Genomic DNA, 17,526 nt, shown 5'->3' with positions numbered 1-17,526 from the left:
AGGTATATCATACGTGTAATGGATTTTACAAAGGATATTACTTTTTCTTCTTATGACTGAAGAAGGTAGGCACCTAACATTTTTTTCAGGACAGATGGAAATCTGTCCGGTTTTCATGAATTGTTCCATTCAAATCAGTTCATAAGATCTAAAGATCCTATCTTACAAGCAACTGAACTAAGGGTATGCTTCATGCCACTTACACCAACATTGATTTTCATTTTCTGTGGGTGCAAAAATTGCTAGTTATAGCTCTGTTCAACTTCTATTTCAAAATATCCAAATATTGGAGAAATCATTACTTTCTAAAGTAATCTGGTTTCCCCTTTTTAGTGGTTCTAATATTAGGGAATTTTTTTTCATATATTAAACTAAAATCTGCCTCTCTGCAACATCTATCTATTGTTCCTATTTATGCTACCTGGGACCAAACCAAGCAAATCTAATCCTTTGTCCACATCACAGTCCTTTAAAAACCTAAAGGTAGCTAGAATCCCACCCCTAAGTCTCCTCTTCTTTAGTTAAACAGTCCCTTATATAGCATTATTTTGATTCTTTTTACTATTCTGGTTTCCCTCCTCTGAATACACTTCCTTTTTCTAATGTCTCTGCTAAAATGTTATGCCCTAAACAGGATATAGTATTTTAGTTTTAATCTGATCAGAGTTCGGTGCAGCAAAATTATTTGAAAAAGGAAAGGATTTGAGTGCAATGACAATAAGTTCCCTTTGGGGTATGTTAAATTTGAGACATTTCTAGTACATCCAGTCTGAAAATGTCCAGTAGATGACTGAATAAATAGGACCGAAGCTCTGAGAAAAGACCAGGGCTAGCTTTATGTAAACTATCTGTATAAAAAGAATAATTAAACCCAGGGGAGCAGATGTGATGACTTAGAGTGTAGATAGAGATCTGAAGAACACCTAGAGCAATGATGGAGAACCTTTTAGAGATGAAGTGCTGGGTCCCATTCCCATCCCACCCCACATACCAAGTGCCAAGCCTGTCCCCCCAGAGATGGTGGACTGTGCTCCTCCCCACCACCTAGTTCTCTTCCTGTCCTTCCCCTTACCCCACACAGAGGAGGGAGGAAGCATTCCCATTGGGTGGCTGAGCAAAGGGGTGGATGATGTGAAAAAAATGTCATCAGGCATGGTGGAGAAGGGGAAGGGAGCAGCCCTGAGTCCCTCTGCCTTTCTAGTAACAAACTCAGGGCAGGAGGTGGCTGCATGCCCACAGAGAGCTTGCTGCATGCCATATTTGGCACTATGCCATAGTTTGCCATCACTGACCTAGAGCAAATCCTTAGAGATCATCCATAGTTTAGGAGTGATATGGTTGATGAGCCAATAAAGATTAAGCAATAATAATCAAACAAGTAGGAGGAAAAACATGAGGTAACAGTATCACTAAAACCCATTTAAAGTCTTGTATCAAAGGTCATTAATAAGGGTCAGGTATATGTAATGATAATAATTCAAACATAAAAAGAACTTGCATTGTAGCATATATTCTTAGCATTTATTTGTATAGCTCAAGATACATTATTTCAGGAGTCTTATAACAATACAGTGAAATTACTTATTCCTCTTTACAGATAAAACAACAAAGGTTTAAAAAGGATAAGTGAATTGGCCCAAATCACACAGATAATATATATCAAAGACAAGATTTGAAACCAAGTCTTTCTTGGAACTAAGTACAATAGTCTGCATAATGCTGTGCTGATTCTTCATTTGGGTATTCATTATCACTACCAGTTCGAACCCCAGGACCATAAGTACCCAGCTTCATAAAGCTGAAAATATAACAGTTTTATTTCCAAACTAACAAATACAGAAAGGAGTCATATCCAAAGCCCTAGAAAATTATGATTCTTCTCCCCCTTGGTGCCACCTTTTCTTCAGAAGCTTGTATAGTCTGGGTCATTTACAGTGCTGCTCTTGGAGTGGGGAAGCAAAGACACATGAGTTTGCTTCTCTCTCTTTTGATTATCTCCATTTGCTCTAGTTCCCTTTAGCTTCCAGTAGGCTGTGATCTCTTTTCATAGACCTGACTCACTGTTTTCCATTGCTGTGCTTAATATAGTTCAGCTCCTTTTGCTGACTTCTATAAATTTGCTAATTTTTAACAAATAATACTTATCATCTTTCACAGGGGACATAACAGCTGGTCTAGCTGGAGAGAATAACAGCTAGGTCTCCAATTAGAGTGAATATTGAATTCTGCAAAGTGTTCATACTATGTCAATTTGTAATATTTGAAGTTATAATTATGTAAAAATTAAGAATTTGTTTTGGCCCAATGGAAATATGCAATTATATTTTAAGTAAGTTTTTATGTCTGTTAATGTATTATAACAGCAAAAGATAAAAAAGTATTTTCTAATTCAAGTTTCTTACAAAGCAATAGAATAGTTGTAGAAAGCAAATTTTTTTAAAATTACAGAATATCATATCCAAAGATAAGCTTACACTAACAATATAATGGAAGTGTCATTCTTGGCATTTCAAATGCTTTCTAATCATCTCTCTTTGAACATCAATACATACACTGGTAGGTACAAAGAGCATTTTCCACATTGTATAAATCTGCATGCTTACATTCTCATACAACTTAAATCAGTAATGCTCGATATTGTTTTCTTTGCAATATTTCCAGCAGCTAGGCTAAAATAACATAATAACCAGACTTTGAAAACAACTTTTAACTTATGTTTTCTGATTTGACTGTAAAAAAGTAGAAGTTATCAATGGTTGTAGCTTCTCAAGTGCATAAGGATTTCAGGACCAATTAAAAAGCATTGATTTTCATTTAAAATTCCCTTCTGCATTACCTCCCAATAAAAGTGTTGATCTATTCTTAGACACTTTTAAAATAGGGTTATTTCTTTGTTGGAAATGTAAGCTCTACCAAAAAGAAAGTTTGATGAGCAAATTTGACATTCAAGAGAAACATAAAAAACAGAAAAGCCAAGTGTTTCAGTAAAGTTTAATCGAATACATCGATACCTGGGATGGTGATAAGTGAGATAATTAAGATATCTATGATACTTGAAATACTTAAGGAACTTAAAGTACTTAAGATGCCTAAAGTACTTAACAACTTTATCACTTTTAGGAAAGTAAAAATGAGTATACATGGAAAAAAGGAATAAGCTAAATAGGATGGGTTAATTAAAAAATATCAAGGGACAGAAAAGAAGAACATGGAGGGAGAAGAAAAAAAGAGAGATAGAAGAGGAAAAATTACCTCACATTAAAAGGTGCACAAGAGCCAATACATTGGAGGAGAACATGGGAAGGGGAGAAGTAGTCAATACTTGAACTTTACTACCATTGAAGTGAGCTCAAAGTAAGAATAACACTCTCTCAGTCAGCTATAGAAACCTATCTTACCCTATAATAAAATAGGAGAGAAAGAGGATTAAGAGAAATGGGGAGGATAGACCAAAAGGAAGGTAAATTGGGAGAGGCAGTGGTCCAAAGCAAAACACTTGTGTACAGTGAAAGGCTGAAAGGAGAGGGGAAGAAGGGTAAATGAGAAAAATAATATGGAGGGAAACACAGTAATCATAATTGTGAATGTGAATGAGATGAACTCAACCATAAAACAGAAAAGGATAATAAAGTGGATTAAAAACCCGAATCCCACAATATGCTGTCTACAAGAAATGGGATTAAAGTGAGGAGATACATTAAGAGTAAAAGTAAAGAGATGGAGCAGAATCTATTATGGCTTAGCTGTAAGATTAAAAATTAATATCCAATGCTCCAAGTATTATATTTTTATAGAATGTACTAATAATAACTTGAAGTAGAGGAAAATGATAGCCTTAGCAAAGAGAGAGTTTCCTCATATGGGAATGAAGGGAAAAGGATTCTGGGAAATGAAGACCAAGGGCACAAAATTCTATTTACACATACTGCCCTGTGATCCTTTGGAAGACTAGTCTCCCCAATTGATCATTTAAACATAACAAACTTGTAAATCTAAAGAGTTTAACTAAAGATATATGCAATATTGCAGTTTCTAAAGGGAAATTACAATAATTTGGGGGATAAGAGGGAAAAAAGAGAGAAAGAACAAAAACCAATGATTGCTATATTTACCAAAAAAACAATTTGGGGGCAGTCCTCTTTGGCATAATAGTGTACATTCAAAACAAATGCATTCAACCCCCCACAGTTCAATTCGCCACATCCTAAAGTTCACTCTGGATCTTTTGGAGCAGCATGTGATTTCTGCAGGCTTCTTTTTTTTTTAAACCCTTAACTTCTGTGTATTGGCTCATAGGTGGAAGAGTGGTAAGGGTAGGCAATGGGGGTCAAGTGACTTGCCCAGGGTCACACAGCTGGGTCGTGTCTGAGGCCGGATTTGAACCTAGGACCTCCCGTCTCTAGGCCTGGCTCTCAATCCACTGAGTGCAGACTTCTTTATGGAGCCAAACAGTTCATTTTCTGGATTCAGAGAGGTAGCAAGATTCTTATCCTAAAATTACTCTCAAAAGAATTTAAACTTTGCATTACAAGATAATAATACATTCCCACCTGAGGAGGATGTTGACAAACACAAGGATCACTCAGGGAGGCATGGCTGAGTTATGAGGCATATGAATCAATTGGCAAAAGGAAATCAAAAACATCAAAAAATCCAAATTAAAGAGAAAAAGTAACTTCTGAATGAAATATAAAATATCAAAATCTTGTGTTTAAAAATTCAGAGTAAGGAAAATAAACCTATGACAGGTCCTTGAATCAGGACCCAATTAAAGTGATTTATGTCACATAAACCTGTAATAGCAATTATTCACTTACTCAATCAGCAGCCAGGACTATAGAAAATTTGCCACACTATGAAAGACAGAAAATGGACTCGATTTTAGCAGCAAATGGGAAATAGCATTCCTTGGTCTGATTTTACCTTTTCTCTCAGGGATAGGGGAACCAAAATGGCAGCCAACGTTTAGTACTTGATAGAATGTGGCTCAGGGAAGTCCTGCATCTAACATATGTCAAACAACCACAACCTCGAACCTCAAGCAAGTTCAAGTCCTCTTGTCTTGGCATAGAATCTTATCAGTCCCACCGGGATTGGTTTGGTCTTGTTGACCATGTGCTCAGTGGCACTATGCAGATTCTCTTTGTGCTTCCTTGGCACTGTGCAGTGGCTCTTTTTGTAATTCCTTCTCCTGGAATCAGACATAATCATTAAGCAAAGTCCCATAATTTTTAAACAATCAATGGCACTGTTTCTATAGCCTAAAGCTTTTGTGTATGCATTGACAATAGAGCTAATGGACATTTTAAACTTACCCTAGTGCAAAATCAAAAAAACTCTTAATATTGGTAACGTTCTTCAAGTACAAAAAATGAGAGGAAAATAAAAAAGAAAATCTCAAATACTATATTGCACATACAAGGGAAAAGAATGATAAAAAAAAAGTGTCTTAAAAATCAAAAATATATAGCTTATAATCAGTGACACACTGTGTCAGCCAAGGAGAGATAGAATATAAAGGTTTCTCACCCAAAAATGAGATCCATTTCCTTTTTAAATTGGCCATGATCCACAGTGTGAATGCAAATGATTTTCACCAAGTAACAGCTTTATAAAACAGTAGTACAACAGGTAATGCATATTCAAAAAATACCAAAATTCACAAAATCCTAATAGCCCAGTTAATGACAATAGCAAACAAACACGTTATCATATAGGATTCACATGAGTTGCTATGTGACATTTAAAAACCTTTGAAGCTCATGGATATTTGTCACAAATTCTACAGATCTAGCCAATCTTTCAACCTTGACTGAGATATTTTTAACAAAGTCTATTACTGCCATCATCCCAAAATTTGGCAGGAGAAACCAGAAAAAACACAAACTGTTGATGAAAACCTTTTGGGTCTAAAAATGTCACCAAGAACTTAGATCATTCTGGTGGAAGGGTAGAGTAAGTTAAAAAATTACAAATATAAAAACCAATTCAGAATCTAGTAGGCTTCCCAGGAAAATCCTTCCCACCTCCCAGATGAGATTATAACCTATCACAGGGTAACCAAGCCACTTGAGCAAACCTCCCTCCCTCTAGTATGAGACTGTAACAGTGTAAAAGACCCATCTCCAATATGTCCCATCCATTTTAATGTGGAGCCGAGGACTAAACAGTGAAAATCACTTCAGATGTCTCATCCATTACATTTTTAATAAATGTGGAGATGGGGAATACAACAGTGCTATTGCACTTCATTTCAACTACAAATGGACCCTTACTTCTTGTTAAAAACAACTCGGAGGTAGGCAAATGATCAGTCAGAGGAAAGGATGCTATTAGATATCTAAAAATCACTTCTGAAAACCCCTTAAAATCAATTGAGATATTTAGCTCATTAAAATCTCCAAAGGTTGTATACAGGTTGTAACCAGTTTGATGGAGTCCATCCATCATCATCTAGGTGACAATTAACAAAGGCAAAAAGGAACAAAGAGGCTGTTAAGGCAACATGTGACCTCAGTGGATGTGGTGACAAACCTAGTATCCATAAGAACCTATGGTTTTGCCACAGAAAAAAAGGTTTGTGCAAGTTGATTATGGGCTTTTATGATAGTATTTTCTTCAGTAAGTCATAGGGGAAAGTTATAAATAAAGACAATGCAACAAAACATATAGCTAATGGTCAAAACATAGTAACTTAAAATGATTCGGTGTAACAGAAGATATTAGATTAGATTAATATGTGAGCTTAAAAAACAAAATTAACAATCAGCAAATACAATGAGCATGATAGGATACAGTCACTGAATTCAAGAGTCCTCTTCTCCAATTCCAATAGACTTCTTCACTATTCAGAGTGGAACAAACTGAAGACAGATAGCAATCAATAAAACAATGGAGTCTGAAAAGGCTTAAAAAGTCACCTCCAGACTCTTTAAGGTTCCTTCCCCTCCCGAGTATCATCATCCATTTAGATTCCTTTGGTCACACTTCTGGAACTCCCCATACCTGCACTGGGCATAGTGTGGACAAATCCCATATTGGGTGTTTGGCAGAGACTAGGCAGGCAAAAATGACAAGGGGGTATAGAGAAGTGAATTGCCCCTGTGAATCTGAGGATTACTAAAGTTATCAACTGCAATGTATCCAATCAATACAAAAAAACCCCAGGAAAAGAAGTAAGAAAAGGCATTCTAAAAGCTGTAAGCTGCATGAGCTCAGTGAGGCTCTCTGGAAATGGAAGCTGTTTGAAATAAGCAGGAAACTGGGCTGTGCTTGCAATCTCTACTTCCTGTCAGTAGGTGGCACTACCCTAGTATGCGCTGCCTAAGACTAAAAGCCTCACAAAAAATGTTTGGGAGAAAAGTTCTGGCCCTTCCCCAGATACAGAGAGGTAAAACCAGTGGCCCTGTGATACCTCAGTCCCCAGTCAGCTTAAAAATCGACTTGGGAAACTGCAGCAAGCAAGAGAAAGGGGAATTTATACTTCACCAGCTTCTTAAGAACTCCCAGCTTGTATGTTGAAAAGACACAGTGCAAGCTCACTGCAGGGGGTTTGGTTCTGGATAAATAGAGGCTGCAGGCTGGACCAGGATCACACAAGCTGAGTCAGCAGCAGTAAGCAGCAACAGAAAAGTAGGAACAGCAGTGGGGCACCAGAAGTGACAGGAGAGAACCAGTTTTACAAAATTTATCTACTCCCTATTCTTTACTCAAAGGCTTTCTTAAAAAAAAAAATTTGAGAATTCATTCCCAAGGTGGTCTCCAGAAATGTAAGACTAAAAATTAATATCCAATACTCCAAGTATTATATTTTTATAAGATTTATTAATAATAACTTGAAGTTGAGAAAAGTGATAGCCTTAGCAAAGAGAGGTTCCCAGCCATGCATGCGGGAGAAGAGAGAGAGGGCAGAGTTCAACACAACTTTATTGATACAACATAAGCATGTAACATGGGGACAAAGGGAAAGGGATTCTGGGAGATGAAGTCCAAGGGTACAAAATTCTATTTACATGTAGCTAAAGTAAAAAAAGCAAGGGTAGCAATCATGATTGCAGATAAAGCAAAAGGAAAAAATGATCTAATCAAAAGATATAAGGAAAGAAATTACATCTTGATAAAAGTTATTATACACAATAAAACAATATCATTATTGAACATATATACAGCAAATGGCATAGCATCCACATTCCTAAAGGAGAAGTTACAGAAAGAAATGACAGTAAAACTTTATGGGAGATCTCAACCTTCCCCTCTCAAAAATAGATTAATCTGACCAAAAAATAAACAAGGAAGAAATTAAAGAGGTAAAGAGAAATTCAGAAAAAAAATTTGATATAATGAAGCTCTGTAAAACTGAATGAGAAAGGAAAGAAATATGCCATTTTTCAACAGTACATGACACCTACACAAAAACTGACCATATAATTGGGCATAAAAACCTCACAACCAAAAGTAGAAAAACAGAAATATCAAATGCATCCTTTTCAGGCCATAATACAAGAAAAATTACATTCAGCAAAAGACAGTAGAAATAAAGACTAAAAATTTATTGTAAATTAAATAATCTTATCCTAAAAATGAATAGAACAAAGAACAAGTCATAGAAACGATCAATATTTTCATTAAAGAAACTGACAATGAGGAGACAACATACCAAAAACTTTGGTATGCAACCAAATCTGTACTTGGGGGAAATTAATATCTCTAAATGCTTATATCAAAAAAATATAGAAAGAACAGATCAATGAATTGAGCATGCAACTAAAAAAAAACTAGAAAGGCAACAAATTAAAAATCCTGAATTAATAGTAAAATTGAAAGTAATAAAACCATTGAACTAATAAATAAGGCAAGGAGCTGGTTTCATGAAAAAAATTAAAAATTAACCACTGGTTAATTTGATTTTTAAAAAAGGAAAGAAGAAAACCAAATTACCAGTATAAAAAATGAAAAAAAAGAAAAAAAAAAGAAATCACAACCAAAGAAGAAGAAATTAAAATAATTATTGGAAGTTATTTTGCCCAACCATATGCAAATAAATCTGACAATCTAGATGGAATAGGTGAAATAGATTACAGAAATACAAATTGCCCAGATTAACGAAAGAGGAAATAAAATATTCAAATTTCTCCATCTCAGAAAAAGAATTTGAACAAACCATGAGAGAATTCCCTAAGAAAAAGGCCCACGGCCAAATGAATTCACATTTTAATTCTATCAACAATTCAAAGAGCAATTAATTGCAATACTATACTACATAACTATTTGGAATATTAGAGGAAGGAGGAATTCTTCCAAATAACTTTTATGACACAAATATATACTGATACCTAAGCCAGAAAGAGTTAGAACAAAGAAAGAAAACTATAGACCAATCTTCTTAATGAATAATTTTAAATAGAAGACTAGCAACAAGGATTACACACCATGATGAGGTGGTTTTTACACCAAGAATTCAAGGATGGTTCAGCATAAGAAAAACCACCAACTTAATTCACCATATCAATTAAAAAAATAGAAACCCCATGGTTAACTCAGTAAATGCCAAAAAAGCTTTTGACAAAATACAACATCCACTCTTTATTTAAAAAAAAAAAGAAAGAAAGAAAGAAAATATTGGAATAAATGGAGCTTTCCTTAAAGTGATAAATGTCATTATCTGTAAATGAGGATAAAATAGAACTTTCCTCCAAAATATCAAGGGTGAAGCAAGGATATCCATTATCACCATTACTATTTAATATTGTACTAGAAATGTTAGCTATAGTGATAAGACAAAAAAAAAGACATTAAAGTAATTAGACTAAGCAATGAGGAAAGAAAGTTATCACTCTTTGCAGATCATATGATGATATACATACAGACCCCCAGAGAGTCAATTAGAAAAATGATAGAAACATTTAACAACCATAGCAAAGTTGTAGGATATAAAGTAAGCCCACACAAATCATCAGCATTTCCATTATCACCAATAAAGTACAACAGGAAAATATAGAAAAGGAAATTTCATTTAAAATAACTGTACACAATATGAAATACTTGGGGGAATGCATACCAAAACAAACCCAGCAACTACATGAACACAATTACAAAATACTCTTCACACAAATAAAGTCAAATCTAAACAATTAGAAAAGCATTAATTGCTAATGGATAAGTTGAGCCAATATAGCAAAAATGGCAATCCTACCTAAATTAATTGATCTATTCAGTACCATACCAATCAAACTACCTAAAAATTATTTCATAGAGCTATAAAAATTAACAAAATTAATCTGGAAGAACAAAAGGCCCAGAACATCAAGAGAATTAATGAAAAAAATGAAGAAAGGAGGCCTAGCTATACCAATTTCAAACTGTATTATAAAGTGTTAATCATCGGAACAATCTGGTTCTGGTTAAAAAAGAGTAGTGGATCAATGAAATAAGTTAGGAAATCAACACACAGTAGTTAATGACCATAGTAACCTAGCATCTGATAAAAACCAAAAATCCAAACTTTTGAGAGAACTCACTATTTGACAGAAATTGCTGGGAAAAACTGGAAAAGAGTATGGCAGAAATGAGGCATAGAAAAACACCTCACACCATATATCAGTGGTTCCCAAACTTTTTTGGCCTATCGCGTGCTTTCCAGAAAAAAAACATTACTTAGCGCCCCCTGGAAATTATGAAACTATTTATTGAACTCAGAATGTAATACAAAAAAAGTGTGGCCATCACTGCTCCCCTGGATCGCTGCTGCACCCACCAGGGGGCGGTAGCACCCACTTTGGGAATCACTGCCATATATCAAGATATCCTCAAAATGAATACTTGGTCTATAAATAAAGGGAGATACCATAAACAAATTGGAGGAACACAGAATAGTTTTATCTATCAGACTTATGGATAAGGGAAGAATTTCTGCCCAAACAAGACAAAGAGAGCAAAATTAAATGGATAATTCTGATTACATTAAAATAAAAGGTTTTGTACAAATAAAATCAGTGGAATCAATTAGAACTAATAAATTGGGGAGGGGCAAGATTTTATAGCAAGTATCTTTGATGAAGGCTTCATTTCTCAAATATATAAAGAACTGAATCAAATTTATAAGAATACAGACCATTCCCCAAATGAAAAATGGCCAAAGGATATGAACAGGAATTTCTCAAAGGAAGAAATAAATCTATAGTCCCATAAAAAAAATGCTGCAAATCATTATAGATTATAGAAATGAAAATTAAACCAACTCTGAGGTATCACCTCACACTTATCAGATTGACTTATATGACCAAAAAGGAAAAGGGTAAATGTTGGAAATTATGTAGGAAAATTGGGACACAAATAGACTGTTGGTAGAGCCATAAAATTATGCATACCCTTTGAACCAGCAATATTACTATTAGATTTTTATTCCAAAGAGATCAAAGGTAGAAGAAAAGGATCTACTTGTACAAAAATATTTTAGCAGCTCTTTTGTAGTAGCAAAGAATTGGAAACTATGGGGATATCCATCAACTGGGGAATGGTTGAACAAGTTGTTGTGTATGTTTGTAATGGAATACTATTGCACATTAAGAAATGATGAACAGGATGAGTTCAGAAAAACTTGAAAAGACATATATGAACTGATGCAAAGTGAAGTGAGTAGAACCAGGAGAACAGTATATGAACATGTATGATGATCAACTGTGAAGGACTAAACCATTATCAGCAAAGCAAGTTTCCAAGACAACCCCAAGAGATCCTTGATGAAAAATACTATCCATGGCCAAAACAGTAACTGTTGAAGCCTAATTACAGATCAAAGGATGCCATTTTTTCACTTTATTTCTTTCATGAATCTTTTATTGTATGTGTGACATGACTCTTCTTTCACGGCATGAGGAATATGGGAATATGTATTGCATGAAGCATTGGTATAAACTTTATCAGTCTATTTATCACTTTAGGGAAGGGAAGGAAGAGAAGGAAAATCTGAATCACAAAATTTCAGATAACATTTGTCAAATTTTGTTTCTACATGTAATTGAAAAAAATTTTAATTTTTTAAAAAGAAATGTAAGCTCTAGAATACAATTGTTTTCCAGAATAAGCATGTATCATCACAATAAAACCTTTTTGATTAGTGTATCAGATACCTTTTTATTTTCTTCAAAACATTAGGATATTGAACTGTCATATCTTTCCATGCAGACTTCCTCTCTGATAATTTTAACATTATGAAATTTGACTCTATTTATAAAGCAATAAAACTAACCAATGCATTCAGTAAAAAATGTCTTCACTATCCACTTTATTTCCATTTTCTTTCATTTCCTTAAGTAGACATGAACCTTTTGTCTGAATGGCAACTCTGCTAAATGTCTTGAGTTTTTAATTGCAATTGTCAATATATACAGCTAAAAGATTCTCTATTTCTATCAATGTAACACTTTATAGTTGTTTTCAAATCACAAAAAACTGATGAATCTTTGCTTTCTTTTATTTTGCCTGCTTGTTTTATAATATTTAATATCATCAATTTACACATTCTGTTTTAGAGTTACTACAACCACATTCATGCTGTTCAATTACATCAATTTTTGTTCAAATGTAATCACAAGCCTTTTGTCCATTTTGTGAAGTGTTCTTTTTTAGAAAATTAATCCAATTTTGTCAGTGCAACATCACATCCACCAATGATGATGGACAAGTACAGATTGATGGTGTGGTCACACGTTTATATCCTCAACTAACTCACAAGAGTAACATTTATTGAATTTTGATTCACATGGAATAAAAACTGATGTCACTCTATAATTTGACCAAATCAAATTTCACATTATTTGAACTTGCATTAATTTGAGACCCAGCTATTTTCTGGTGCCTCTGGTTCTTTCTATATATGGTTACAACTTAATATGACACCTCTGTACTACAGTGTACTATTCTGTTCTTTTGAAATCTTCTATTGTATGCTGGGATATTACAACTCTAGCTTCACAGACATAAATTGCCTTAATGTGGTTCTGAGAATTTCTCCATATTTGGACTATTATTAAAAGTCTCCCAGTTTATAATAAATCTACATTGTTTTTCATCCTACTTCTTCCATTGTACATCAGTGCTTATATCAATCAAGAAACTTCGGTTTATAAATTATTATATATAACATAATATATATTATATTAATTGTTTAATACCTATTTAAAACTTCATGTCACCTACATGTAATCCTTTTAGATACTCAGTAATATAATGATAAATTGTAATCATAGCAGATTTAATAGTAAAGAATAATCCCAATTGTTGACTGAATAATTGTGTCTGAGAATCAGTAATAAATAACCATAACATAGAATTAATAGAATTCCCTGTACATGTCTTTATCAAGGGGAGTTTGTGCATACCTGCAGTGTCTTGGATACATCCAAGAATATCTAAGACTATAAGTTCATAATATCAACATTTGGCTTTGAAACTACAAAATAACCTTGGCCAGCCTCATAATCACCATACATGGAGAGGTGGCCGGTAGCCAGGAAGGTATTCTGCTTCCAAGGGTGACAGCAACAGGGACTGTCCAGCCAGTGTCCTGCCAATGTCTGGGGGCCCTCAAAGTCCTCGTTGGTGTAGGAAGCCAGCGAGGTAGATAAGAAGGATGGAATCAGGAGGACCAGGCTGGTGAGTGGCAAACAGGGCATTTTATTAAGAGAAGTCATGATTTTTATAGGGGTTGCAGAACAGGTTTAGAGTTTGTACCCAAACTTTCCATACACATAGTAACAGGCAATGTCTACAAGGTAACAGGTAATTTTTAACTGAGGACCTTAAGGATCACAATACAGTCTGTCATACATCAGTGATTTATCAGATACATTTCATACAGGGACTGGAGGACTGGGGGGTGTCCGTAGATTGCATGATACATACACAAGAGCTTGCCTGCGTTTCTAAGGTAGTGAACACAACCCTAGATGCAGAAGGAGAGAAAGGAGAAGGAATGTGGCTAGGGACTTTCTGGGCCTAAGTCTTGCTGAGAGTCTTTGAACCCAACCGTCTCAGCTTGCCACCCAAGAGGACTGACTTTCACAAGGAAGATGTTATTTGTAGGAATCCCACTTCTCTAAACTGAATTTGTGTAATCTGGCTCTTACAAATAACAGGCAGCTCATAAATTTGGAGTCTTAGGCTATACTGAAGATGCTTGCAAACCACTGATTTATTTGATTTGCATATTCACAATAAAGTCAGTTTGGTTCACAAAAAGTCATTTTCCAATATTTTTCTTTTACAACAACTTCCTCTGAATCTCTAAGTTCTGAGACATTCACCTTCCATTTGTCTTTTTTTTTTTCCTAAAATCCTTACCAGTCTTATCAGTTCTAAGGCAGAAGAATGAGGGAAAGGCTATTGTGATTTGCCCAGGGTCACAGAGCTAGTAAGTGTCACATTTGAATCCAAGACCTCCTATCTCTAGGCCTAGCTAGCTCTCTATCCATTGAGTCACCTAACTGGCCCCATTTGTCTTTCATCTGTCATTTTCCTCGGATTCAGCTTGACAAAGTTGTTTAGATTACCTTGGGCTACTTCATAACAGATCTACAAAAATGGAGAGGAAAGTGATATAGTAGAACTTGCTTCACAAGGAAATTTCTATTATCATTAAATATAGAAAAATTCCTTGTTCACCACTTACTCTTCTGGCATTATGTGAAAAAAAATCTTTTCATAAAGGAAAGGGCGCCTTTGCCATAAAGTGAGTCCCTTTTCTCAAGTCCTAAAGCTAAAGGTAACTTAAATGGAAAAGGAATTAGGATTTAACCTAGTGGGGACAAATGCCATAAATTTAAAATGTCACTTAAAGTATTATTTAGGAGCAATAGTATAATGCAAAGTTATAATTCTCTTCATATCCAAATTGTGCAAAATTTTAAGTTAGTAAGTTCTATTTCTGGAATCCTTACTTAATTGCTCTTAAAAAGTGATAAGGTTAGAGCTGAATCAGAATAAATAGTTTTATTAAGAAGGGATATCGGTGTATATCATAAACCAAACCCAGCAAGAATAAGATTGAAAAAACTTTTTCATTTAAAATAATTACAGACATTATAAGACCACTTGGGAGTCTGCCTACCAAGAAATATATAGAAACTACATGAACACAATTACAAAGCACTCTTCACATAAATATAGGTCTAAATAACTCAAAAAATATTAATTGCTTATAGATAAGCTGAGACAATAAAATTAAAATGGCAATGCTATTCAAATTAATTTATTTATTCAGTGTCCTGCCCATCAGTTTTTCCAAGAATTACTTTATAGAGCTCAAAAAAAAAGCCATAACAAAAGATCAAGAAAATCAAGGGAATCAGTTTTTTTTTAAAAGGAACAGAGTACCAGCAGCACTAGTTGGCAAATTATACTACAAAGCTGTAATCATCAAAACAATTACAACAAAATGGTTTACCAATGTAACAGATTAGGTACACAATAGAAACAAATAAGCACAATAACCTAGTGTTTAATAGACCCAAAGATTCCAGTTATTAGGGCAACAACTTACTGACAAAATCTATTGGGAAAATTTGATAATAGTCTGGCAAAAACTAGGCATAGACCAGCATTTCACATTGTACACTATATAAGCTCAAAATTACATAAAGTGTAATATCATAAGCAAATTAGTGGAACCTAGAATGTAGCAGTTTTTTAAGGAGGCAAGAATTGTAAACTGAGGGGATGCACATTAATTGGGGAATGGCTGAGCAAACTATGGCATATGAATGTGATGGAATACTATTATGCTCTAAGAAATGAGGAAGGGAATGGTTTCAGAGAAACCTGGGAAGACTTGAATGAACTGATGCAAAGTGAGGTGATCAGAGTAAGGAGAACAATTTATACAGTAACAGCAAAATTGTAAAGATGACAATTAAAGACCTAATAACTAATCAACACAATAATAAGCCCAAATTCAAAAGGACTCCCAATTAAGCATATATCCTCTTCCAAATAGAAAAGCGATGAACTCAGTGTAAAGCATATTTTCTTCTACTTCCTTTTTTTCTGGGAAAACAACTAATGCAGAAGTATCCACTTTCAAAAAGAAGTGATGAACTCAGAGTACAGCATATTTTCTTCTATTTCTTTTTTTTCCTGGGAAGATAACTAATGCAGAAATTTGTTTTGCATGTCTATACATATTTGTGGTGGTTTTATTTTTCTTGCCTTCATAATGGGTAGGGGAAAGATGTGGGGAGGAAAAGAATTTGGAACCAATAATTTTTAAATATTGAATAAAATAAAAAGAAGGCATCAAGATAAACTAACAAGGTTTAGTTTGCCAAACAAAAACTTCAGCATACAGCTAGATGCCCATCACAGTCTGTATGGTTGGCAGAGACAGCAAACCAGGTGAGAGCAGCAGAAAGGAGTCCCAATGGGAACCATGCAATGTCATACATAATCCTCCACATGTGTGCCTAACATGCCCATGCTCTTCAGTGTGTATTTGTGCCTGATTTGGGGGGGGGGGGGAATATTCTGTTGCTATTTTTCCTACTTTGTCATTTCATTAAATGCCTTTGTTTTAACCCAAATGAGTCTTCTGGTTGCCTAGTAAACACATTAGAAAAAATGGGAGAAAGAAGATATGTAGTCCATGTCAACTGCACTTCGCTCATTTTGTTCATTTTACATTTAGCTCATTCTCAAGAAAATCTATAGCAACCTTAACCATAAGGTACTATGGAAAATTAGACCAATTAAATTACAATCTGTTATTTATCTCATGTATTTCTTTATCACATCTTCAGAAATGTATTATTCAAAACGTCTTCTAAACCATTTTTTATATTTGCCTTTTTTTCTCTACAAAACCATAAAACTGTATTTTTTAAATTCCTTCTAGCTAATTTAATGTATTGCATAAGGTAGGCACTTTAAAAATATTTGATTACTTAAGTTGAATTATAACAATTATATACATTAAAAATAACACAATCAGTTCAAGGTCATGGTAACACACAATCCTTAACACATTATGTTGAGGTAACAGCCCATCAAGCTGGTGTTTTATGGGGTTTTTAGCTCAGACTTATGATTTCCTCAGTGTAGGTAACACCCAGTATTGAAACCTCCTACACCAGAAACAGATCAACAACTCCTCTATAACTTGTAGACTTAGAAATTTAGTCTGTTAGGGGCAGGTAGGTGGCTTAGTGGATTGAAAGCCAGGCCCAGAGACAGGAGGTCCTGGGCTCTAATCTGGCCTCAACGCTTCTTTGCTGTGCAATCCTAAGCAAGTCACTTAAACCCCATTGCCTAGCTCTTATTGTTCTACCTTAGCATCAATACATAGTATTGATGCTAAGGCAGAAGGTAAGAGGAAAGAAAGAAAAGAAAGAAAGAAAGGAGGAAAGAAAGGAGGAAAGAAAGAGAGAGAGAGAGAGAGAGAGAGAGAGAAAGAAAGAAAGAAAGAAAGAAAGAAAGAAAGAAAGAAAGAAAGAAAGAAAGAAAGAAAGAAAGAAAGAAAGAAAGAAAGAAAGAAAG

The sequence above is a fragment of the Gracilinanus agilis genome, chromosome 5, assembly GCF_016433145.1.
Source record: "Gracilinanus agilis isolate LMUSP501 chromosome 5, AgileGrace, whole genome shotgun sequence".
Lineage (NCBI taxonomy): Eukaryota > Metazoa > Chordata > Mammalia > Didelphimorphia > Didelphidae > Gracilinanus > Gracilinanus agilis.
Note: the sequence above shows the minus strand (reverse complement) of the source record.